General features: G+C 42.7%; 1 protein-coding gene across 2 annotated transcripts in view; it reads right to left on the bottom strand.

Moving 5' to 3' along the window:
• The window catches only part of FLRT2 (fibronectin leucine rich transmembrane protein 2), a 106,642-nt gene that overhangs the window by 80,661 nt on the left and 693 nt on the right, over window positions 1–25,288 (bottom strand). Inside the window, exon 1 of one of the 2 annotated variants that reach the window (XM_023255912.2) lies at window positions 22,349–22,479. The exons of the other annotated variant lie outside the window; for it this stretch is intronic. The gene's annotated coding sequence lies outside the window, so the exon portion shown is untranslated. Of the gene's footprint in view, window positions 1–22,348; window positions 22,480–25,288 lie in introns of those variants that run through there. 2 annotated transcript variants of the gene reach the window in all.

Here is a 25,288-nt window from a genome sequence, read left to right as displayed (position 1 = left end):
AAGACTGAATTTATCAACTTCACAGCAAATTTCTTACTTATATCCCTCCTACCCATACTGTATTACCATCTCACTGCTAGAAAATAGAAACATGTATACATTTTAATGCTTATTTTCTTCCTCTAATCACTAAAAGTTATAACAGTTATTTGTTTTCTAGTTTTCACTATTTGGTTTTCTTCCCATTTTCTTTTCTCATTGCCAGATTCATTTTAAGATTTTTACATAGAGGAGAAATACTTCCATGGCCGATCTGTGCATAATCTTACAGGAATCTGGTCATATTCTGACACAGTGACTAGTTCCTCTCTGAAGGCACAGCAAGATTATAAGGGCTTCCAGCCTCCTTCAGCCCCTCTTATATCAGGATCTGAATCGACTGTAAAATTTGATGTGAAAAGCCTTCAGTACCTTACCACCTGTAAATTTCCTATCTCTACCTTTCAATAAAGACAGCTTTTGCATGAAGAATGGTATCAAATTTCTAACTTGCAAGTGTCTAAGGACCAAAATTACATTACCAGAATGATACCTCTCTCCATTAGGCAGGCATTATTAGATGATGTCATAGGTCTTTAATTCATATCAGTGCTTTCTGCGGGGTGTGATGTATACCCAGGGGGTGAGGGCGTGTGAGGCTGGCTCATGACAGAGTGCCATCTCTGACTCTCATTCAGCAAGCCGCCTTTAGGGGAAAAGAACCTTAGAATCACCTTACCAGCATCCTGTCGTGATACCGTTCTGTTCTAACCAGGCCAAATTTATTGAAACTCACAGCAGTAGCTCTCTGTTTTTACATTCAGAAAGAAATGGCTACAAAAACATAACCCCAACACTCGGTAACACTACACTCCTATTGACAATGCTAACTACTTTGGTCAAAGTCAATGAATTAAATTTTACAAACAATGGATCAAGAAGAAATATCCCAATATGAGAGGGAGGGATTCTCAGCTCTGTTAAGTGAGTTGAAGTCATTATCAGCTTTAATTGGAATGTCAGCTTTCAGTTAAGGGTGGGGGATGGAGCATCAAAATAAGCATTCAAGCTGCAAAGATGTGGTCTGATAGGACCTAGAGTTATATGTATGCCACTGGCCAGCTTCGAAAAAAAAAAAAAAATGAACATGTTGTACATCCTGGACCGTATTTCTTTTTTTTTAAATTGTTAAGTTTCTTTATTTTGAGAAAGAGAGAGAGAGAGAACACACGGGCAGGGGAGGGGCAGAGAGAGAGAGAGAAAGAAAGAATCCCAAGTGGCTGCATACTCACGACATGGGGCTTGAACCCACAAACCATGAGATCATGGCCTGAGCCTAAACCAAGAGTCGGACCTTTAACCAACTGAGCCACTCAGGTGCCTCCTGGACTGTATTTCTTTTCTTTTTTATACTTTTTTTTTAATGTTTATTTATTTTTGACAGAGAGAGACAGACAGAGCATGAGCGGGGGAGGGGCAGAGAGAGAGGGAGACACAGAATCCCGGAACAGGCTCCAGGCTCTTAGCTGTCAGCACAGAACCTGACGCGGGGCTCGAACTCACAAGCTGCGAGATCATGACCTGAGCCGAAGTCAGACGCTCAACCGACTTAGCCACCCAGGTGCCCCACCTGGACTGTGTTTCTTATCTCGACTAATATTTCAGGGAATGAAGCACATAATACTTCCATTCTGTAGAAAGAGTATTTGCAGCCTGTGACCACTCACTGACAAATGCTTGTCTTCTGCAGTAATTTTTGTTTTAATTTTTTTGTAAGATGACAGTTTACTAAATCCCTCAAGACCACTAAACTGGTACTTGGAACTTTCTGGTATTTGGGACTTTTATAAATAGCTGCTGATTGCTGGCCCAGTCATGCATCCTTTTTAAACTTACATATATGTAGTATCTTGCAGAGCATAATGAAGTCCTTTAATAAATAAGTTAAGTGCTTTGAAAAATAAAATAAAATGTGTTCCCCTTTCTTCTACCTGAGAATGGAAAGAGAAGTGAAGCTTGATTTTCTGCCCTAGATGAGATTTTCTTTCCAATTTAAACTTCAAACTCATGTTAAAAAGTATATGCCTTATCCTACAAGCTAATGAACATAAAGCTGAATCTATTCTGTTTGTACAGTAATTTGGATAACTGTGTCAAGCACACAGAGCTGAGTTTCACTGTACTCCAAAAGTCATCTGTTATGCTATTTCTTCAATAACACAAAAAGGCTCTGTCATTTTCCAAAATCACAGTGCGGAAACACCACCACCAATGAAATTATTTATGATCGCCTGTTGGAGGGAACTTGAAATCTTCCCCTTCCCCCCCCTCTTTATCCTTCCTTCTCTCCTCCTCTGATTCCTTCATTTCTTTCCACAAATATGTGTTGAATCGCTAACTTTTTTACCTGATCAGTGCTGGAACTGGGGATAAAATATGACGTAGACAGCTGTCGTTCCAAGGAGTTCAACAAGGAAAAAGAACCCATACACGATCCCAGTGGTATCACCAAGAGAAGGAGAAAGAAAAAGAGAGGGGGGGCATGTGGAATATTGGGGGCAAGCATTTAAAAGTTGGCCACTACTAAATACTCTGTTTGCATTCTAAGAAAATTTGATCATCACATTCTGTCCTGATCGCATGTATCTTGGCCAATAAACTTTTATACCGCATTATCCATTGCATCCTTTTCCTCTGTCTGAAGGCTGTGAAGGAGAGCGGGTGTGCATTTCATAACAATGACTAAGGCAGACACTCGTATGACCTTACTTGAAGCAAAAGAAAAGAGCCAACAGGTGGAAGGTGGCTGCTCTCTAAGTATTCTCAGCCTTATTTGCGGTATGTGTTGAGCCTGAAAGTCTTTAATTTGCAAAACTCCCAAAGTTAAAAATAAACGTGAGAGTCACATCTTGAACCTGGCATCAAAAAATGCCATTACCTCTGCAGTCTTCTGAAACTAGATCCGGGAGGTGAGGCTGGTAAATTTCCAGAGACTTAATGCATGGCAGAAACGTCAGATACAAGAGAGACCTGACTTGTTAGTTACAGCAGTTTAGGCCTCTTTCTGGAAGGATTACTGGAATAGCTCCCTCACACCAAAGGTTCCATAATCAGCCTTCCAAATCCTGCCTTAAGCCAAAAGGTCCCTGTGTCTTACCTGTCTGCACCAGGAAACTCCATGCTCTGACAATCATCAGCATTAGCATTGTCAAACATTTACTGAGCTCCTAGAGGGAGCTAGAGGGACTCTATCTCTCTTTGAAGAAGCCTGTGAGATGTTCTTCTGTGATCATCTGCCCTTGGTAGCTTTGAAGGGCATGACCTAAGCTGCTGGGTGCGTAATGAGGGGACACATTAACGTCTGCTGCTCTTTCAAAACATCAGAGAAACTTACCATATCATTTTTTTTAATAAGCCATGCTGGAAAACTTGTTAATATTTATAGAGCACATAAATGCACCAGGTACTATGCTAAACACTCTCCACGTGTGACCTCGTTTCATCCTAAGGCAACTCTTTAAGGAGGTTTTGATTTAAAGGCTCTTGCCACTGCACTGAGAAAAGTGAGGCTTATTTGGATTACGTACCTTGCCAAGGTGCCAAATCTGTGAAGTAGGGAAGGCAGCTACAAGCCCAAGTAGACAAAATCCAGAGCCAAGCTCCGAATCTCTAATGCTAGCTCCCCAGATTCCGATAATTACACAATTACTGGAACTTGCCAGTGGAGAACAGATGAAGAAACTGAGGTCCAAGAAGGTTGAGCAGTCTGACAGATATCAAAGACTTTTTTAGGGGCAGAACTAAAACTCAGACCTTCTGCCCACCAACTGAATGATTTTCTGGGTATCTCACACTGCCCATCCAATTCAATCCATGGCATCAACTGTTGATAGGATGACTATAGGTACACAAAACACAGGGACATGCCCTTCAGCATTTCATTTTTCTCTTCGGGATTCTCTGAGAAAGGGATAATTACATACGCCCTACCTACTGCAGGAGACCAGAAAGCAAAACCAAAATGAAAGCTTAATTTAAGGAATAAAAGAAACTTGAGTTACAAAAATGAAAAGATTATGAAGAATGAGTCCCGTATTCAAGTTTCTCACTTCATACCATAATTTCCCTCCAGCAACAATTAAATTAAATCTTCAGGTATACCAGTAAGGCCCACCGTGATCTTAACTAAAATGAATCTTTTAGACATTTCAGGGAAGAACCTCTCTACATATTCATCCATCCCATGCATCTATCCATCCATCTTAGGATACAGTGGTGATTAGCCCAACACATAAAACTAACAGCAATATACTAAGATCCCATTATGTATAATACTTTTCATCTCTTACATCATTTAATAATAACTCTAAAAAAATATTAATGTGTGCAGTTTACAGAAGAGACTTGGATAAAATGTATACTTTGCCCCAAAGGTCACAGTTAGTTAATAGTAGAGCTGGGATTCAAACTCAGGCCCACCTAATTCCAACAATGAACGACCACACTGTACCTGAGGTTCCCTCTATGTGGGGTCATTCTTGGATATGCCCGTGACCACAGGGAACTGCCCCTCCCATCCATTCCCATTAAACAAGACCAGTGGAGGTGACACCGGAACCACTGCTGCCGTCACTTGGGCTCTACAGAGTTAAATGATGGAACAACATGAAAAAAACAAACATTTCATATTTTTATCCATTCCCAATAACCATCCCTTGGGGAAGGGTAAGAGCTACTGCACACAGAAAAAGAAATTCTTGGAGGTTATCCCTACCAGTGACTTGCTGGGGTGTTTCTTAAGCTTCTGTCTCTCTGACCCCATTTCCTAACTTTTCCAAATAATCCTATTCTTTTAATTTTCTGTTAGTTTTTTTAATGTTTGTCTATTGATTGATTGATTGATTGATTTAGAGTGCAGCTGTGCATGTGAGTGGGGAGGGGCAGAAAGAGGGAGAGAGAGAGAGAATCCCAAGCAAGCTCCATACAGTCAGTGCAGAGCCCCACGGGGGGCTAGATCCCCCTACCATGAGATCATGACCTGAGCTGAAATCAAGAGTCGGATGCTTAACAGACTGAACTGCCCAGGCGCCCCACCCCATCCTATTCTTTATATCACTTCAACTGCAGTCTGAGGGTCATATTCACACATTTCACAGATACCAACTCCCACTTCTCCATCTGCAACGTGCTCTTAATTTTTGTTTTCATTTTAAAGTTGTACTTAAATTTTAGCGAGTTAACCTACAGGTCAATATGAGTTTCAGGAGTAGAATTCAGTGATTCATCACATATACATACAGCACCCAGTGCTCATCACAAGTACCCTCCTTCGTACCCAGCACCCATCCAGCCCATCCCCTACTCCCCCTCATTCCATTAACCCCTTTTGTTCTCTATCGTTAACAGTTTCTTATGGTTTGTGTCCATCTCTTCTGTTCCCTCCCTGCCCCCTCCCCCTATGTTCATCTGTTTTGTTCTTAAATTCTACATATGAGTGAAATCATATGGTATTTGTCTTTCTCTGGTTGACTTATTTCACTTAGCACAATACATTCTAGCCCCATCCACATCGTTGCAAATGGCAAGATTTCATTCTTCTTGAATGCTGAGTAACATGCTCTTAATTTTGAAGAGAGAAGTTCTGGGAAAAGGGTGGAGTCAGATTCAAACTCAAACTACCAGTTAAATGAAATTAGAGATTTCCTCTGGATCTCATTATTTACTAATCTCTCCACCACTCAAAGACAAAGAATTATCTGAATACTTGTTTTGTTTTTTTCAGGAATATATTTGCTATCCATTTTCATAGAAATTATGCGAATGACTGAGAAATACAGAAACACGGAACAGGAGGGGCAATGGCAATTCTGCTTCTTTCTATGCTTATCATGAAAAGACCAAACAAGCTAAAACCATCAAGATAATTATTCTTGTTATTTTCATCACTAACAAAGGGAATGCTATAGATAGTTTTCCCATAAACCCCTTCCAGATTTACAGAGTATTTTACATAAGGAGATCAATATCTCCATACAAAGAAAAGCATAATCAAGGGTAAGTTCCAGTATCTGTTTGTTAAAAGTAAAAACAAACAAACAAACAAAAAACCAAAAACCAAAACAAAAACATTCATGTTGTATAGTGTAGATCTTTCTTTATCTTCTAACACTGTGTTTCCAGACTATGGATAAGCCTTTGAACTGAAATCTAAGTAAAGGCTAACATGACCCTGATTTTTCCCCAAAAAGGAGTCAATAAATATAATTTTGCATAGCTGTGATGTGTTCATATGAAAAACACCTTCATAATGGTAGTGTGACACTAATAATATTATGCAGAGAAAGAAAAAAAATATTCATTATTCAGTTATAATTACATTGGTCATTCAGGCTAAATGAACTGTGTCTCTATCACATCGTATTTTCCACAGTGTGGTCTGCAATGAAATTATTTACTTAATTTGCCTTGTTTGCTTCTCTCTTTGTCATGGCTTCCATTTTGTTGTTTACCTGTTTCCTAATAGACATTCCCTAGGGTTCTCGAACGGTTCATGTTCATTCTTAGAAGCTCTTACTTGAGAATTTCACCTAGTGGTGAACATTCACAGCACTGTCCCCAAAGAATATATTATGATTGTTGCTATTTTCATGTTTGTAGTGACAAGCTGAAATTTAATAGAAAAAATCCTTTTTTGCCTGTTGATAAGCCAGACTCCTCTGCAGGCAGTTGTTTTTAAGAGCACTTTCTTTGGATAATTCCTTTCTAATAATCCAGGATACCCACTGCTTTTGAGGCGATGAGACTGCTGGAAAGATTTTTTCCCATAAAAATAAGTGATTTTAAGAGTTTTTCAGCAGTGAGTATCCTAACTGAGACAGAGTAATGGCTATTTCTGGGGTATTGTATCTTCTTCTGGACCCTAGAAATAAATAGTGATATGGAGAAACTGAGTAGGAGGAACTGTGTCCCTACAGAGATCCTTTGGGGAAAAGTGATACAGGATTGAAAAATTGTCTTGTCCATGTAGGAAAAAAAATTGCCATTTATAAGCCACAGAATTCATATTATTTCAAGTCAGAGGGCAAAGGGGAAGAGCGCTAATGCTGACTAGTACTTGATATGTATCGAGCATCACGAATCAATTTGCCATGGTGATCCTATGAGATGCATATTATTTTTCCTCTATTTAAACACTGAGAAAGTAGACCCAAAAGATGAAAGAAAGAAAGAAAGAAAGAAAGAAAGAAAGAAAGAAAGAAAGAAAGAAAGAAAGAAAGAAAAAGAAAGAAAGAAGAAAGGAAGGAAGGAAGGAAGGAAGGAAGGAAGGAAGGAAGGAAGAAAAAGAAAGAACGTACAAGCTCTAGTTACCCTAGTTGGCTGAGGCAGGACCAGGATTCAAATCTGAATCCAAATGTCATAGCCTTGCATTACCCCTAACCCTATGTCTTTATGCAGCTCCCTTGTAAAAAGAACACAATTATAGAGATAATAAAAAGCATGTGATTGCTGTATTTTTTCAAAACATCCAGATGCCGTCAAAGATTCCAGCAAGCTGAAGTCTATGGTTTTGCAATAACGCAAACATCTCTTTCAGTATAAACTACCACACCACTAATTTTGGCTATCAAGCCTCAGTTATAAGAATCCAATTCAACATAATCAAGTTCTAATGCCTCTGATTATGTCTATTTGCTCTTGCCTCAAGGCCTGGAAAGACTACAGGTTTCGCAAATATAAACAGAGGGTTCATGATGTTGTTGGAATGTTCTACCTTCCTGTTTTCAAAGCAAGAGTACACTGCTTTGACAAAAAATTCCACTAAGGGAACAAAGGGAGCTTATTCCATTATATAACTTTAAAACTCAAAAATGTAAGAGTTATCTGTGCAAACTTTGTCACTATTAATTTTTTCCATATTTAAAATCTGATGGGAAGCAGTATAGAGGGAGACACGGACTTGCGCTGTGTGCAAATTTCACAGCGGTGGTTGGGGTCAGTTACCTGAGTTCAGTTTAGCTCCTCAAACATTTATTGGGCATGATCTTTGCGCTAGATGAGCTCACAGATAGTGGAGACAAAGCACTTGGTAAAAATGTACACCACAGTAAGACTACCATAAAGATAAAAGTAAGGCCATACTCTAAATTTAGTTCAGAAGAGAAGATAAACTTTCCTTGGGAAGATTAGGGAGAGCTACAGAAGGAACAGCCTTGAGTATCAAGCTAAGAAGTTTAGGCTTGACCTTGTAAATAATGAAAAGTAATGTCGTCAGCCCTGGAATGAGGAAGACTAAGGTAACTATGGTGGGAAGGTCAGGGTAGGAAAGACATACGGGGGCCACAAGGGAACCAAAGTGAAAGGGGAAGATGGACAGCATTTTTAAAAGATGCATAAAACTAGAGATAGAAGAGTTGAAAATGAAATAAAAGGAGTAATCAAATATGGCTCAAAATCGTGGCTCTAGACAGCATAACTTGCTTAACAAAGAAATATGAATTAAGTTCTCTGTTGGGACTCAGTTGCGAACAACGAGCTCATGCTGACACATACCCACCCTGAAGTCCAGGAGAAAACCAATCGGGTCAGCACTCAGAGTGGAGAGGGAAGAGTGACACGGGGTCACAGGCTGATCTGTTCCAGAAGCATACGGTCCAGACAAACCAGGCAGTCACCACTGGCAGGGGCGACGCTAGTATGTTTAGGTTTCTTTCACGTGACCTGATCATCTCTCGGTGGCAAACTGTAGATAGCAAATATTTTGGCTCCACCCAATTCAGCCAAATTCAGACTGTTGCAGAAAGAAACACCACAGAATTCCCCGAAGGGCCAAACAGAACTGGTGTTTTCATGTGGTATGGAGCTTGGCTGACCATGGGGCCATTCACTAAACTGGTCCCGTGCCTGGGCAGATCCTGCTTTCATAACTCCATCAATGAGCTCATCTAGATTAACTCAGGTCACTGACAACACGGCCTTGCTAATACTCAGTGTGATTCAAGAATACTGACTCAAGTATGCCACTCATCCAGAGCTGCCTCATGACAGATAGTAGGCATACGGTGACAGAAGAACCCAGAAACACCAGTAGACAGGGTCTAGCTGTCTAAAGGGAAACAAAGGAATTAAGGAGTGGAAATTAAAGAATTAAGGCAGCATGGATAATATTTAGATGGACCTGGGAAGGACAGTAATTTGGAAGGTCTTCACTACGATCCCTGAATTCAGAAAACACAATTTTGCTATAGGCAGAGGTAAGTGCATCAGTACAAAATGCACAAAGGGAGAGATGGCCAAATGTCATTCAACAGGGTGAAGACTTTCAAGTGCATCCTGCGCTTATTTTCAAATCATCAGTGTAGAGCAGCCTTTTCCAGCCCATCTCTGACTCGTTTTTTCACCCAATATAGTCTACGGGCTGAGCAATTACATAGATCTAGAAAAGGAGAGAATCTGACCTATTTATAACACAGTCAATTCTCCACTATTTCCAGGCTCTCTCAGGGGCCACTGACTTTATGCTATTATCTGCCCTCTGGTCATTCTATTGTCCATTATCACCTCCACAGGGAAAAGGAAGTGACTCTCAAATCAATTCATTTAACTATTTATTATTAGTGCTGGTAAAGAAAAGAATGGAAAGTGTTCTCTGTAAAACATGTACCCCACAATCAGGCATTTATCTGTAGACTTTCATTAATACAGAAAATGGGATGAGAGTTGCCATACTTTATTTTCAAACTAGTGAGTCTTCTCTCTTCCCATTTTACAGAAATACCTTGAGAAACCAAACAACCATTTTCACTCAAAAAACAGGCAAAGAGCAAAGAATGATTTCCTAAATAGTTACCCATTAAAAAAAATCATATACAGAAATTTACATCACAGATTCCCTACAGGACAATGAGCCATCACCTCTGAATTTGATTTTTAAGGCATGGAAAAAAACAAATTTAATGTTGATTTTGGAAATTACCCAGTGCTCACCTATCCTATAAAGATAATAGCTACGAAATAAGATAAACAACCTAAGGCAATTTTCTCTACTCTAGTTTCTTGTGGTGTCAAATTGGGTTATTAGCAGTATTACTCAACAGAACGTATTTATAGGGTTTCATGAAGATTTCAGTGTGATAATATACATGAACTTCATAAGCATACTCTAAATAAACATCGTCTATGATCCATACTTTTATATATTGCTGTTGTTTATTATTATTATTATGGTGATGCCTAATCCCCCGATGACAATATGGCCTTGCTAATACTAAGTGTGATTCAAGAATGAGAAGAGCATATTGTTTCTAAACAGTCCCATAAGTTAACATTATAAGCTCTTCTAGGATGGTGTTCGAAGCCTCTAGTATTAAAGCATAGTGGCTTATCAAAAATCAACTCAGGTGTCATTCTGTGTATTTCCTATTGGCACTGAAAGCACTGCCAACATACAGACAGCCCCGAGGGAACCAAGGGTCAAGTTTAAGGTGGGAGCATATCAAACTATGTTCCACCATCTTCCACCTATTTAGGCATCAGAAATGTTGCTGAAACTTTGCACACACCGAGCCCACATGCATGAGAGTCACCTCTGTCCATCAGTTGATAATTCACCTTGAACAGTAGCAAGGTACTGTTAGAATTATCTTTTGCCTAAGCAGAAGGACTGAGAGTCCAACGTCTGTCACCATTATGACCACATTAAACCTGGAAAGTTTAGAATTTATCGTAACCTTCAAATGTTCTTCATGTGCACGTCATGAACACTAAGGTGGATCCTGCTTTGTGGAGACAGAGTGATTAAGGAGTTATGATTTCAGGTCTTCTTTTCTCCTCTCTGGAGAGCCCTGGCTCCTCAGATATCTCCATCAGGAAATCATGCGCCTGAGATAAAATCAACAAAATAAAAGCAAAGGGCAAAAAAATGAGAGTACAAATGAACAAAATTTTCACAAGTTCTTTGCTTCGCTCTCTTTAATTAAGCCAAGAAAGATACACAAAGTTAATGGTACGAGTTAAGTTCTCATTCTATGGTTAACCACATCTGCGTGCACATCTACTTAACTGATGGTTTTACTCAGTGCCAAGAAAGATAGATCATCAAGTGGAATTATTTCTTCTTTAAACAGATCTTCCAGTGTGGCATCTGAATTGCCTCATGTGTGGTTTGGAGCGCTTGATGCTGATCAGGGTTGGGTTAACCAGCAGGCATTTGCCTGACAAACCTGCTTAGAGTGAGGTAGAAAGGTGGGCATTGTATTTTGTCCCCATTGGGCAACCAGTCTATGGGAATGAAAATGCACTTCCGAGGAAGCCATCCCTATCATTAGATTATGAATCTTCTTGTCTTCCAGGATTGGCCAGCACAATCATGCATTTATTTATTCAATTACATTTCTGCAGAACCTGGTGCTTTGGGCATGATTGTTAACACTAGGGAGACGGAATGAATGAGCCAAGGTTCTTGGAATCTAATGGGAAAGACTGACATTAGAACAGACACACTACAACACAACATGAACAGGGAAATAATAAAGGTACAAACAAAATGCTGTAGTAGCTCAGAGGAAGGAGTGAGTAATTTTGACTGGGAGGGAAGGTGACATTTGTGTGGGTCTTAAAGGAAATGAGTTTGCCAAATGGAGAGCGAGGAGGTAATATTCCACATAAAGGATAAACAGTTAAGGGAAAGGCTCAAGAGGCCATTCCTAATCATAAAGGTGGGTGCAGGAGATGGGCGCTTGAGAATGAGGCCTGAATGATGGTTTGAGACGCAGATTTCATGGATCTCACATGTTATGATAACAAGCTTAGATGGGCTTTATCCAGAGGGACAGGGAATCCAAGTGGTAGATGACCAAAGTAATGTCATTTGGTTTTTAGGAGGGTAATTGCAGGGATTCCAAAAACAGCACAGTGTAATAGTTGAGGCAACATGGATGGAAGCTGGAGGCATCATATGGAGACTGTGGCCACCAAGAGAGAAGCCAGTCCGGGCGTCTGGCCCTCTGAAGGTTCTTTCCTAGAATAGTTGGGTTAAATCAAGCAGTATTTTCTTTGTGACAAAATACACAGAAAAATTACTGATAGAAATTCACAAATGACTATAAACCAGATGATTCTAAAACTACTGAATCTTGGGTCAGAAAAAAAAAATCCTAAAAAAATTATGTAGGTCAGTAAACTCCAATTCCATGAGTCTTTGGGCATCCATATCCCCAGGCTTCTCACAGCCTTAACAAATTGGAATCTCCAGGCCTAAGGCCCAGGAACCTGGATTTTTAACTAACTTCTCCAGTTAATTAAGACGGATGAGTCAAGTTTGGCAAAGGGCATCTCTAGGCCAACCCATCATATTTCTTGATGAGCAAGGATGAAGTCTTCTTTGCAAGAATATCCCAAATGCCAAAACAGCATGGTGCTTGGCACACGGTAAGGATTCAACCTTTGTCAAATCCCCAGTTACAAGCCCGTGACTAGAACGGATGTCTGCCTTGCATTCCTTCGGGACTCAGAGATTATTAGACTTGAGTTTTAAATTCCACTGCTGTCAGCACTATTGGACTTGTTCCTTACCTATTTGAGTCAAAGAAAAATTTTAAACTATTTTCCAAAGAATGTTAATCTCTCTTACATGTTCTAAAGTAGCAAAACAAGGTCTTATTGTTTTACGCCGGGTAGAACATTTGGTTCAGAAGCTACTTACCAAGATGTGGACACCTTACAAAATATACTCTAGTGTCTGCTTCTCTCTTCTCCAATTTGATTAATTATATGTATATATACCACATTATATATTATGTGATCTTCTCAGGAAAAGCTTCTGCGCTTCAGGACTTGGAGGTCTGGGACATGCTTAACAGCTTGTTAACTATAATTTCCTACAGCAATAAATTTATAGATTTATACTGGGGGGAAACACCTAAATTTTAATGGTTGAGTAGAAAGCAAAACTTATACTATACATACATTCAATTACGGTGATAAATGAAAAATAACCCCAGAATTGTATATTTTGACCAGTGGCCTTGAGCACTATATTTGTTCAGAATATCTCCCATAGAAGCACTTAGAAGCCCCTTTGCTTAATTTCACTGGAAATTACTTTCTGGAAGAAATAGTTCCACATTAAACTGATAATCCACTAGCATCATTCGGATTCAGGCATCTGTCATTATACCAGCAAGGTGCAATCATTCTGTAAGTACAAACTAAGCATTATATAAACCTAACAATAATTTGCGTGTTAATCTTCTACGATAAAATACTCTCAGGACTCTGCCAAGAGTCATGTGTGAGATGAATTGTGTGAAGCAAGCGTTTAAAATTCATCCGGATAAAAATCTCTGTACATTGGCAAAGACCTACTAACTGTAGCTCACTAAGCCCAGTGTCACAGTCTGGACGCAGGACTTTGTTGCAAGCTGCAGGCATTGGCCACCCCGGAAGGGTGCATGGAGGTGAAGGGGGCTGCATGGAGAAGTACTCTTCGAGTGCCAAAGCCTGTGCTTTCAATGAACAACAATAACAACAACAACATCCACAACCATAACAGCAAAACCATAAGTTCGACAAGCCCCCGTTGACACCACTTTCTGATTCCCCAGAACTCAGATGAAAGTGTCCTCGTTTCTGTTCCCCTCCCTTGTCCGACCCCTATGACACCAGCCGACTGTGAGATACACCACTAGCTATGAGCTCATTCTGCCACCGTGTGAAGTGCTTATTTCCTTTGCTGTCCTTTTCATGCTCCGTTACACGCATACTACTGAGATTTTATTTTGCAGAAGAAGCTGTATCTTGTTGGTGAATCGGTTCAAGGGGTCAAACGCCTTTTTTGGGATTCCAGAGAAATGGCAAAGATATTTGTAGAAGGGGAAAAGTAACATAGGGGAATCATCATCATTTTGGAGAGAGAAGGATCTGCAGTCAGCATCTATTAAGCCTCTACTGTGTGCCACACAGGGGGGCATTTTATATAATTATCTCAACCCTCTCAGAAGAACAGCTCGGTGAGTAGAAAATGTTTTCTCCCATTTTATACTAGACATAAAGATGAAAAGACATTGAAGGGGCTCCTGGGTGGCTCAGTCGGTTAAGCATCCGACTTCAGCTCAGGTCATGATCTTGTGGCTCATGAGTTCAAGCCCCACGTTGGGGTCTGTGCTGACAGCCCAGAGCCTGGAGCCTGCTTCGGATTCTGTGTCTCCCTCTGTCTCTGCCGCTCTCCTGCTCACACTTTGTCTCTCTCTCTCTCTCTCAAAAACAAATAAACATTAAAAAAAATTTAAAGATGTTGAAAAATCTGTCCATGGTTTTCATTAATACTGTGTATTCCTGGCACATTTCTTAGGGTTGACTGATCCTCGGTCATGGAGAAGTATAATGCAATTAGGTTTTGTGTCTCCCTCTCTCCTCCCCAGCCTAGGCAACCTCAAGGACAGGGATCCTCCTGCATCATTGTTGCCTCTCCAGTCCTACTCTATGGCTGGCATACAGCAAGTGCTAAAAGTCACCTCTTGGATGAATGGAAAAGCTTTATCATCTGGTGCATACCTTCTGTCTCTAAAAGAATCATATCTCCTTCATGAGTATCAAGCCATTCACACAAAAATATATCCCCTCATTGCATTTTGTGCTTCTCTTTATTTAGAGTTTCCTTAGGACCTATTTGGAAAAGAAAATGTCCAATTAAAAATAACTTGGGCTATCTCATTATTCCATTCTGTTGGGGACATATGGGCTAGATTAGCACCACCAAGCTTAAGAATGTAATAGTACACCCTCCCCATGGTATCTAAGACTTAGATTTGTTTGTGCATTTCTAACTTCCCACACATATACCTCCAGATTCTTCTTGTTTTATTAGCAGAACTCTTCAGAGTAGTTGCAAACATTTTCCTTCTTCAAATGTTATTATTGTGTCACTCAGCACTGCCAGAACAGAAAGCACTCAGATTAATTTTGCCAAACTACAAAGGTAATTTGTCATGTAAAAATATAGTTATATGGCCAGGTACTTTACAACATACTGCTAAAATACTCATCAATTAAAAAAAAAAAAGAAAGAAAGAAAGAAAAGGAAAAAGGAAGGCAGTGTCAGAACTCTGGCAAACTGTAAGTCAGAAACTGAAAAGAACATTATTAAATACAGATTGTCATAAGTCCAAATGACTGATAAAAACATTCTTCTGATCAAGAATCACAACCTAACCATACATTTTATAAATACACTTCCCATATGCATGTGTTTTCTGCAAGCTTCAATTAAGCAACCATAAAATGATTACAAATTCACCTTTACAAGGTCCTACATGTATACAAATCAGGAAAGTAAAATAAACACGGTAACTCTTGAAACATTTAAAATTAAAATGTCTCAGATGTGACAGTTATAAAAACACAACTGAAAAACACTATGGAAAAATAAGTTGCAAAAAACTACCCCACAAAGGTTTTGTGATACTAACAATGTCAAAATAAGGCCAACCTTTGGAGAGTAATTTGGTATCTTAATAAATCAAGTCTTTCCACTCATTGGTAATGAGCTTATTAGGTTTGCTCTACCAAAAAGGCAGGCTTTTCACCAGCCTGCCTCATGTTGCAAAACCAAAGTTTTAAACACCATCATATATATATATATATATATATATATATATATATATATATATTTTAATTTTTAAATGTTTACTCATTTTTGAGAGACAGAGAAAGACAGAGCATGAGCAAGGGAGGGGCAGAGAGAGAGAGACAGACAGACAGAATCTGAAGCAGGCTCCAGGCTCTGAGCTGTCAGCACAGAGCCTGACACGGGGCTCGAACTCAAGAACCACAAGACCATGACCTGAGCCCAAAGTCAGGTACTTAACCAACTAAGCCGCCCAGGTGCCCCAACACCATCATATATTCTACTAATGACTTGTGTTTTGCAAAAGGTAACTTGGATGACTGAAGCATAAATGCACCCAAGAAGAGAAACAGCCTTACTGCGGGGAATGTTAATGGTTTCTTCCCAAAAGATCCTCAGTGGAAACCATTTGTGATAAATTCAGTTTCTAACATTAAGCCAACCTGTCAAGGATGGGAAGCTTGGCCCTTACACAGATCTCACCATAATTACCCTTGATTCTTGAAAAGAATACTTGCATCAAAACAGAGAAAACTCACAAAAGAAGAAAATGCACCATTAAATGAAAGGAAAAAATGATGTGGACACTTTACTGACACTTTACTGCTTGGGTGATAGATATCTCATGGCATTCACAAAAACCAAAGCTCCTGGAAGGCAGGACACTGTCTTAATATAAGACCTAGAACTATCCTGGCATATGACAGTCTTGCATAGGTAAATGTTATCAATTTGAATAATGCGCCTTTATGGAACTATAACACTGTATGATTATCATGGTATTTTCCCACACATTAATCTCATCTGACCCTGCACCAACCCTGTGGAACTCTGCAGAAAGGAAATTAAGTCTCCAGCAGATTAAGTAATTTGTCCAAAGTCATAATGTAGAAAGGAGTGTGCTGACATGAGAATACAGGTTTTCTTTATATAGACATATATTTTCTTTCCTCCACAACAATCTCCCTACCGCTCACTCCTCAACACAGTTAAGGTCCCAAATCACAAGGCCTACATCATAAAATTAAAGCCATCCATAACAGGAAAACTTGTATTTAATATAATGGTGGGGAGACAAGAAATGCTATTTTTTTACATCTAAATATTTATGTGATTGAAATAATTGTTAATATTTTTATAAAAAATCCAACTCTAATCTTTTCGGTTAGGTTGGTAAAGGAAGAAACTTATAAACTATATCTGGAGAATTCAACATCTATGGGATAAAATGTAACGTTCATCATTTTGTGCAAAGCCAAAGGATCTCAAGGGGAACTCTATGCAGACTTACGTAGCCTTCTACTTGTTTCTGGTTCCCATCATCCAGTGAGACACTAGACTAATAGGGCTCTCTCAGACCAACTCACAGAGGCAGTTGTGAGCAATAAAATCCCGCATGTGATAATTGGAAAAGGTACAAGAAGAGGGGGAAAGGCTAGGTATGAATCAATTTCATCCCTCGAAGCCTAGACAGAATTTTCTGGAACCTCTATGTCAAATGCTTCTCCAACCTACTTCTGTAACGTTCACCTCCCTCTATCTATGAGGAGTATTAGAATTCCCTGCATTATTTCCTTCTTCAAAATACTTGAGTCCAAGTTCTGGAGCAAAGTGGGAAAGGAAACTATCACAAAGGCTATTTTGACACTGGATTTTCATGAAAGTGACGCCCCTAGGCAGCTGGGGATAAGAGTGACACCAGCACATGGACCTATTTCGGGACTGATATGAGTCTAATGTTTTCCATTCAGCTCATGACCTCTGTTGACTTCAGTGGGCACTATATTTGTGAACAGACTTTAGGAGCCACTGTTCTTGTACTCTTTGTTGAAGGGGGTTTCGATATTCCAAGGACCTAATAGCTTCTATGAACTTTGAGACCTGATATTTTTTGGTGGGTTTAAATCCAAAAGCCCTCAGGTTCTTACAAGGTTCAGATAGAAGATTCTTTTATCTGTGTCTTGAAAGCTCTAATAAAGAGAACTGAAATATAACACATGACCTGTGAACTGAAGGGGACAGAGGAACTTTTGCCAAGTTTCCTGCACATTCCCTTAAAAGCAACCAGGGAAGAAAGTGAGAAAAACTGCTCAGCTCTAATGAGCACCTAACGGGTAGGAGGACCAGAGATTTACTCTGTGAATGCTTAAAAAAAAATGGCTGAGGTCTTTAACCACTAAACTGCCGGAAAACGTGTGGCCTTATTAAGCATCAGCAGAATAACTGACCAGTGTTTGAGAATCGTGAATGTGGCCTTTTGACTTCCCAAAGTATACAAGGATATTTTCTTTGACTTTCCCTTATTACAGATCCATAAAAACGACACTGCTTTGTTCAGGAGACTCTAGACACATGGTGCTGCATGCTTCTGCAGAAACACATCCCACATTAAATTAAGTTAGAGGTGGTATTTGAAAAATAAATAAATAACGGAGTTCCAATTCACTGCAAATGGTACAGGAGGCCAGTAAGTGGGAAGCCCACAAGAGAAGGACTTCTTTTAGAAAGATGTTTTACAGGACTTTTTCTGCATCATTAACTCTTCTGGAATCCTGAATATACCATGATGAATTTCCCTAAAAAAAAGTAGCTACTGTTTAATTTTGAATCACTTCAAAGAACCCCAGTAGAAGGAATCAAAGAAAACCAAAAAAGACCAGTAGATGTGAAATTCGCCAAGAAAGAAAGAAAAAAAAAACCCATGAAGGTTCTAACAGATTTTGACCATGTACTGAAAATACCACTGATTATTTTGCTAATACAGTGTTTTACTGTTCCATGCTACTGAAATAAGTCTCTGTATTCATCGGAACACAGGATATTTTTATTACAATATTTGTGTCATAGCTCTTTAAAAAGAAACATATTTAAAACCTTGAAAAGAATCTCTGTCTTAAAAGGGTTCTTGATGTGTAGGTGAGTGTGTGTGTGTGTGTGTGTGTTTTACTATAAACAGATACTTAATTGGAGTTCACGTTGCTGAAAAGAGTAAAAAGATACTGGGAGTCATATTCCTATCCCCAACATGTAGTTCTAGAAAAAAAAATACGTAACTTTTAAAAAGCAAAGCATTTGGAAGGCGGGGAAAAGAAAGAAAGTTGGCTAGGGTACTATAATGGTTGAATAATAATAATAATAATAATAATGTCTTTAAAAATGTCTTTTGCGTAAAACCTGCCCAAGGGAAAAGAAAGAAAACCTCCTAAAAATTCCATATCCCTGAATACCACTCCATCAAAAACCATCTGGAAAATGTCAGATAATGGTATCCACCCACCTAAGAAATTCAGTAAACTTTGTCTTCAATTACCATTTAGGATAATCAACTCAAATTGAAATTTCAATTTCAAAACCCTCAGAAGACAAAGCTGGGATTAGGAATCAGATTTTAAAAGTCTCCTTAAAAGACCATCTGTTTATAGACACCCTTCTCACATCCCACCTCGCCTGTCCTTGATCTGTCCCATAAGTTCACAGCAGAAGCACAGCTGAATTTAAAGACATACACACACTGCTACCACGAAGTCTAGTTATCACATATATGTTCTGAGCCTGTCTCAAGCTTTCCTTGTTATGTAAGCACTTAGGGGCAATAAAATTTCACTTACATCCAGCAGCATTGTGAGTCTCAAAACATTAGTCTACCTGACTGTACAATCTTTTTACTGGCAGTGGATAGCACTGGTATTTTATTTATATTGATCATACTGTCGATGCTATATGGAATAACCATTTAGTAGCCTATTAGCCTGTAACATTTTATTACTGTTGTTAAATATCATTACCCATGCTGAACTCCGTATTAGAAAAATCAGGCTCGGAAATCTAAATATTCCGAAAGAACTACAGAGCCTTCGCGTTTTTTCCCCCTACATAATCTGCAGACTGATGAGAAGAAAGAAAAACAATGAGTATTCACTTCTCACAGATAGAGGTCACTAATGGACTGAATTTGAATCACCATGGCAGAAACCACAAAGTTATTAAAGTAATCTAGTGAAAAATGAATTTGAATTGAAATTAAAGTAAAAATACCAAAAGGTGATTATCCAGAAAGGTCTGACCTGAATAGAAACACAACTGCATCACCTTGACCTTTTTTGAATCTTCTAAATAGTGAGCAAAACCGAGACCCCCTCCCCCCCACACACACACCCTTTGCTATTTTTTAACTTCAGACACTGCTCATTGCAGAAGGGGAATTCTTCCTTGTAGGCTACAAGACCAAAGAGTCAAACTAGATCAGATGTTCACACTGAGTCTCTACAGAATAAAGCTTCTGGACGTACATACTTGAGCCTTTCTTGAAACCACAGCTTCAAACTGGGAAGATATAAGGTTGCTTCAGGGAGATATGTCTAAATCCTAAATCAAACTCTCCAGCAGGCCAGAATATAAATGTAACAGGCATCAGAGGAGGTTCAAATTAGATCCAGCCGGTCAAAGTCAAACTCGGATAAGATCACATCATCTGAAACCTAGCATAGGGGGGAGAAAAACCATGACTGCCTAGGGAACCTCAAGGCAGCCCAGCATGGTGTCATTTGGGAATCTACTTTCTTCTGTTAAAGAAGAAATTCCCCCCGGAATTTCTAAAACTGCAATGAAACTACTGAAGTGTTCAGACATGGGCATTAAGACAAACAAACAAACAAACAAACAAACAAAACCCAGCATTCTTTCCATGCTAGGTTTGTATTTGTAATAGGTTCTGCTACACAGCTAGCCCAATTCTTTCTACGATTTCTTGTACCTACTGGCAGAGACATTGAATAATGCTTGAAATTTCGTCTTCCAACCTCCTCCACTCACATACTGGCAATTCAACATGACAGTATGGTGTTGCACTGCCATAGATGATCATTAAAAAGTCTTAAATGGTTTAACCCTATCCTGTTTGGGGCTTTTGAGGAGGAGAGGAAGAAAAGTTATATTTGGAAGAACAATAGCATCATGGGGAACGGGCAACTTTTCATGGCATGTGTATTCCCCAAAGATTTATTCTCTTCTAATATGGTGGCCTGTCGATCTTATGAATCTGCTGCATATTGCTTAGTGATAAAAAAGAAAAAGAGTCCAGTTCTCACACTTTAAATACTGACCTAAAATTTTACGTTTATACTGCAACAACTAAATACATCCCCGGACAAACGCCAACCTGCATTCTATTACCTCAAAATGGTTGGGGGATCCTTTCACTGGAGACTTAAGAAGGTCATATCACTTAAGTCCACAGACAATATGGGTTCCTATATGGAAGCTAGCCTACATACTAGCTTTTGGCTAGGAGAAGTTAGACATAATACATTTAGCAATCAGCCTGTGAGCAAGGGGACATGCCCCAAAGCTCCCCTGAGATGCTGTGTGATTTAAGAGCCTCCCAGCTGAGTGGGAAGCAATAGCTCCCATTTAGATGGGGCTTTGCATAGCAAATGCAGCATGTGAAGAAACCTAATCAGCACCTTGCACTCCCGCGTGAGCATTTACACGGATTTGCGCCTTGCACTTGATTAGCTTACTGTAAGCTTTACAAGAGATTCCTTCCACTAAAATTAATCAAAAGGTCTTGGAGACTGATTTCCATTTACAAGAGGAGTCAAGATGAGCTTCCAGGTGAATAAATAATGATCCTAATAGTGATGGTGGCAGCAGCAAAGGAGGAGCTGCTTTGAAACTCAAAACTCAACAGGGGGGAAAGGGGAGGTTGGAGAGTTGGGGCTGGAATCTTTCTGTAGCTCTCTGAGGGAAAAGCAGGAGCTCTTTTCTTAGTTAGCTTAAGTAACGCTGCTGTTCTGGGAAACGTGACCATATTCTCTCCGCTGCACACCCCCCACCCCCGCCCCAAGTGCACACACTCTAACACTCACCCCCACCATGGCGCATCAGGCCACCACGGAAAAACCGGCCTCTCCGCAACACCACTACCCCCCCAACACACACACACACACACACACACACACACACACACACACACACACTACAAACACTGCAAACTCACGTCGTCAATGGTTAATGCTTTTCTTATCAGCCTGCAATAAAAATGTGACTTCTAAAGTTTTTATTTTATGACGCCAGAAGGTGAATGGAAGGAGGGAGGAAGGGAAAGATCCGAGGATGTCAAAGGGGGGAAAGGTAAAATGTTTCCCTTTCCTTGAATTTCTCTCCTCCTCCCTCCCGCGCTCTCTCTCTCTCTTTCCCCCTCTCTCTGTCTCTCTGTCTCTCTCTCTCTCACACACACACACACACACACACACACACACACACACACACGCCCAGATTTGCTTTCCTGCACCAGCTAAACGGAGTGGGCGAATGGGAGTGGGCTCCTATCATCTTTAAAAGACGCTAAATAAGGCTGAGAGAGCGAGAGGGTGAAGGTGAGGGTGGGAATTAGTGCAATCCATGCATCATTCCCCCGGATTGAAGAATACTAAAAGCCCCCAATCCACATTCTCAATTTCCAACGAGCTACGAAAAGAGGCCCCAGCTGGGGCCGAGGGTTCTCCTCCATCCCCAGGGGGAGCTTCGCCTCCCCGCACAGCTGCCCACCGGGGGCAGAGAAGCGCCGCGGGCCCCTCTAACCTGACTGTAGATCTCCCCGCGCTTGGTGCCCATCCCCGGGATCTCCAACTTCGCTTCCCTCTTACTTTCAGTCAGATCTGTCTGGCCAGCGTCAGCAAAGGCGCTGGGAAGGAGCAGAAGCCCAGCGGCCGGGCACGGAAGCAGAGGGTTGGGGGTGCGCATTACCTGCGAAGGTTCTCGAGGTCTCCTTCCAGCCCCGGTGGTAATCTCGCTCAGCGCCGCGTCCTCCCCCAGATCCAAACTTTTGCTCGGTCCTCCGGGTGGCGGAGGCGGCGACGGTGGCGGCTGCCGAAGCCCAGCCCTGTCGCCCGCAGCGTCGGGGCTCGGGGGTGCGGAGGCCGGAGCCTCAGAGCGGCGCGCGCCTCCCCGCAGCCGGCCGGAGCCCGGGCGCCCCGCTCGCCTCGCTCGCCTCGCTCGCTCTCGCCTTTCTCCCCTACGGAGCCGCGGCATCGTCTTCCCCCTTCCTCCGCCACCTCCGCCTCCAGGGTTCGGGCATGCCACTTTCTCTCGGCTCCCGCCGCCGCGGCCCCCGCCTCTGGTCCTCCTCCGCCTCCCCCTCTCCGCCTCGACCGCGCCACGAGTCCCGAAAGAAGAGGGCGAGCGGGGAAGGCAGCGGAAAGAGGCCCCGCAGCGCCGGAGCTCCGCGGGAGCGGAGGACCTTGGGGGGCGGCCCGAGAGCCGGGCGTGCGCGCCCCGGGCGCCCCGGAGCTGACCGCTCAGAGCCCCGGACCCGGGCGCAGCGCGGCGCTGCGCGGGGGCGGGCGCGGGGCTCGCTCCAAGTGCGGCGCCGGCCCCGGTGTGGGTCCCGAGGCTGCTCCGACCTCACTGCTGCCACGCTCGGACGCGGCCGGGCTAATGTAGACGCCGCGGCCCCCACCCCCACCCCTCCTGACACCCCCGGGAGATGTTTACAGTAATGAATTCGCGGGATCGCCTCCGCCGCTCCCGCGCTCCTCCTCTCCCTCCGTCCCCCGCGCTCTGGCGCGCTCCCCTCCTCGAGTCCTCTTTCTCTGCCCCCCTCCTTTACTCCCTCCCTTTCGGAGTCCCTCCCACATTTCTGGTTTAAAGAATGCTTGGGAGGCGCGGCTGCAACCCTAAGCTTTCCAAGAGGCAAAGTCGCACTCGGCTTTTAACCCTCTCCTCCCTGAAGAGAGTTGCAGGGCGTCTGGGCCAACACCATGGATGCCACCCGGACCGAGCACGCCTTCTCCTCTCTCCCTAGCCTGCACCCCCTCCCACCTCCCAACTCTCAGGGATAATGCCAACGTCTGAGCGCTGAAAGTCGATTCCCACCCCCCCACACCCCGCCCGCCTGCGATGTACTTGCAAGGCAGAGGATCTATTACTTAGACTCGGAGAAATGATCGAAACGTGAGATTAGAGGGTAAAAATATAACAAGTCTCACAACCAAGATGGCGTTATTTCAAATGAAGGCAACCCTGGTGATTTGCGCCCCCACCCCCATCCCATCCCCCGTTAATTCCCAGATCCCGGACCTTATCAAATAACTTTAATTGGAAAAATAACCCGAAGTTTAACATGATCATTTTGAACACCTATTTTCTCCCTTCACTCTGGCTGCTGGGAAAAAGGGGTGTTCACTTTCCCCGTAGATTACCACGGACAACTAAATTCAGCGTCAAAGGTTCAGAAAAAAGACTCGACAGCAAAAAGAGCCTGATTTGTATACAGGCGACGTTTCCACTTAGCAATCTCTCTGCAAAGGTTAAAGAGTAATGTAAGAAAACCAGGTGCACGTCTCTTTCTTGGAAAACATATTTTAAAAGGTTCTGGTTTTCTGCTCTCGTTTCATCGTCGCTCCTCCTGGCTCCAGTAAGTTGCTGTCATGTTTTAACAAGTCTGTAGAGAGGCTGAATGCGAACAGAAGAGGGAGAGCGAGCTCGCGCCAAGCGTGGGGTTGCGCGGAGAGGCGCCGTCGGTGGGGCCACGCGAGAAGCAAACAGCAAGCTTGAAACTAGCGCAGGACCAACTCCCTGGGGATCCACGGGCTGTCGCGGACCGCGAGTGGGGCAGGGGCGGTGGCCGCGACGGGCTCGGGAGGATTTCCCCGTCCTCAGTTCAAAGCCTGAGTCACTTGGCACCACTTTCCCAATTGTTTCCATTTCCTTCTCATCCCTGTTGTGTCTACCGCCTTCACGTATCTGAGCGCCTTAGCCGTGTTAAGACGACTTAGAGAAACGCCCCATTTGCCTCCTAAGCACAAGCCACGCACGGATCCACCCAGACGCACGCCCGAGACGCACGCTGGCACACGCGCTCACACGCGCGCACACACACACGCACACACGACCTGGGTTTGTGCCCGCGGGTCGCTGCTCCTGTTGCATTATGCAAAGTGGTCAGGAAAATACTTTGATTCACATTTACATAACCGCTCCTCTCCCCAGACTCAGTGTGTGACTAACAAATATCCACGGGAGGAGGGGGCACGGCTGGGGGAGTTAACTGGACTAGGACAGACAGAGTGCCATCTTGCTGGGAGGTTCCAGGACCAAGGCGCCAGCGAGGACAGCCGTGGTGGCCTCCACCTCCACCAGCAGCTGCCGCTGGCTGGAGCCCCATGCGATGCAGGAGTTTCCCGGGCATCTAGTAAGAGTCCAGTCGGCCCCAATCACCCTGCTCCCCGATTCTTAATGTCCCAGGTTAATGCCCCGACCTCAACTGGCAACCTTGATCTTGGGCCTGATTAGAAATGAGAAGTGACCGCGCCGGCGCTGAAGGCACGGAGCCGAGCCCGACACTGGTCAGCGCGGCGGAGGGATCTTCCCAGGCTGCGCAGGACCCGCGCGGGGACACGGTGGCAGCTGGCGAGGCTCTGCTCCCGCCCTCTTCGCCGCCGCCTGGCCCCCGCACTTAGCGCCAGGGGGTGCGGGGTAGCGTGTTCCGCCGGCTCTCCGCGTCCCACGCTCGCGGCTCAGAGAACGTAACCCGGGTACAGCCTGGTGTGCTCCCTGAGCCTTCACCGCCCCCACTGGCGCGCCAGGAAGACGCGCTGGCCGAGCTCAGAGCTGGGCCACCGAAGAGCAGCAGAGCTGGAGAAAGACTTGGTTTCGGAAGAAAGTAACCTTCTCCCCAAGTCGAAG

The sequence above is a fragment of the Felis catus genome, chromosome B3 (assembly GCF_018350175.1).
Source record: "Felis catus isolate Fca126 chromosome B3, F.catus_Fca126_mat1.0, whole genome shotgun sequence".
Taxonomy (NCBI): domain Eukaryota; kingdom Metazoa; phylum Chordata; class Mammalia; order Carnivora; family Felidae; genus Felis; species Felis catus.
Note: the sequence above shows the minus strand (reverse complement) of the source record. Positions and strands in the feature narration are given on the sequence as shown.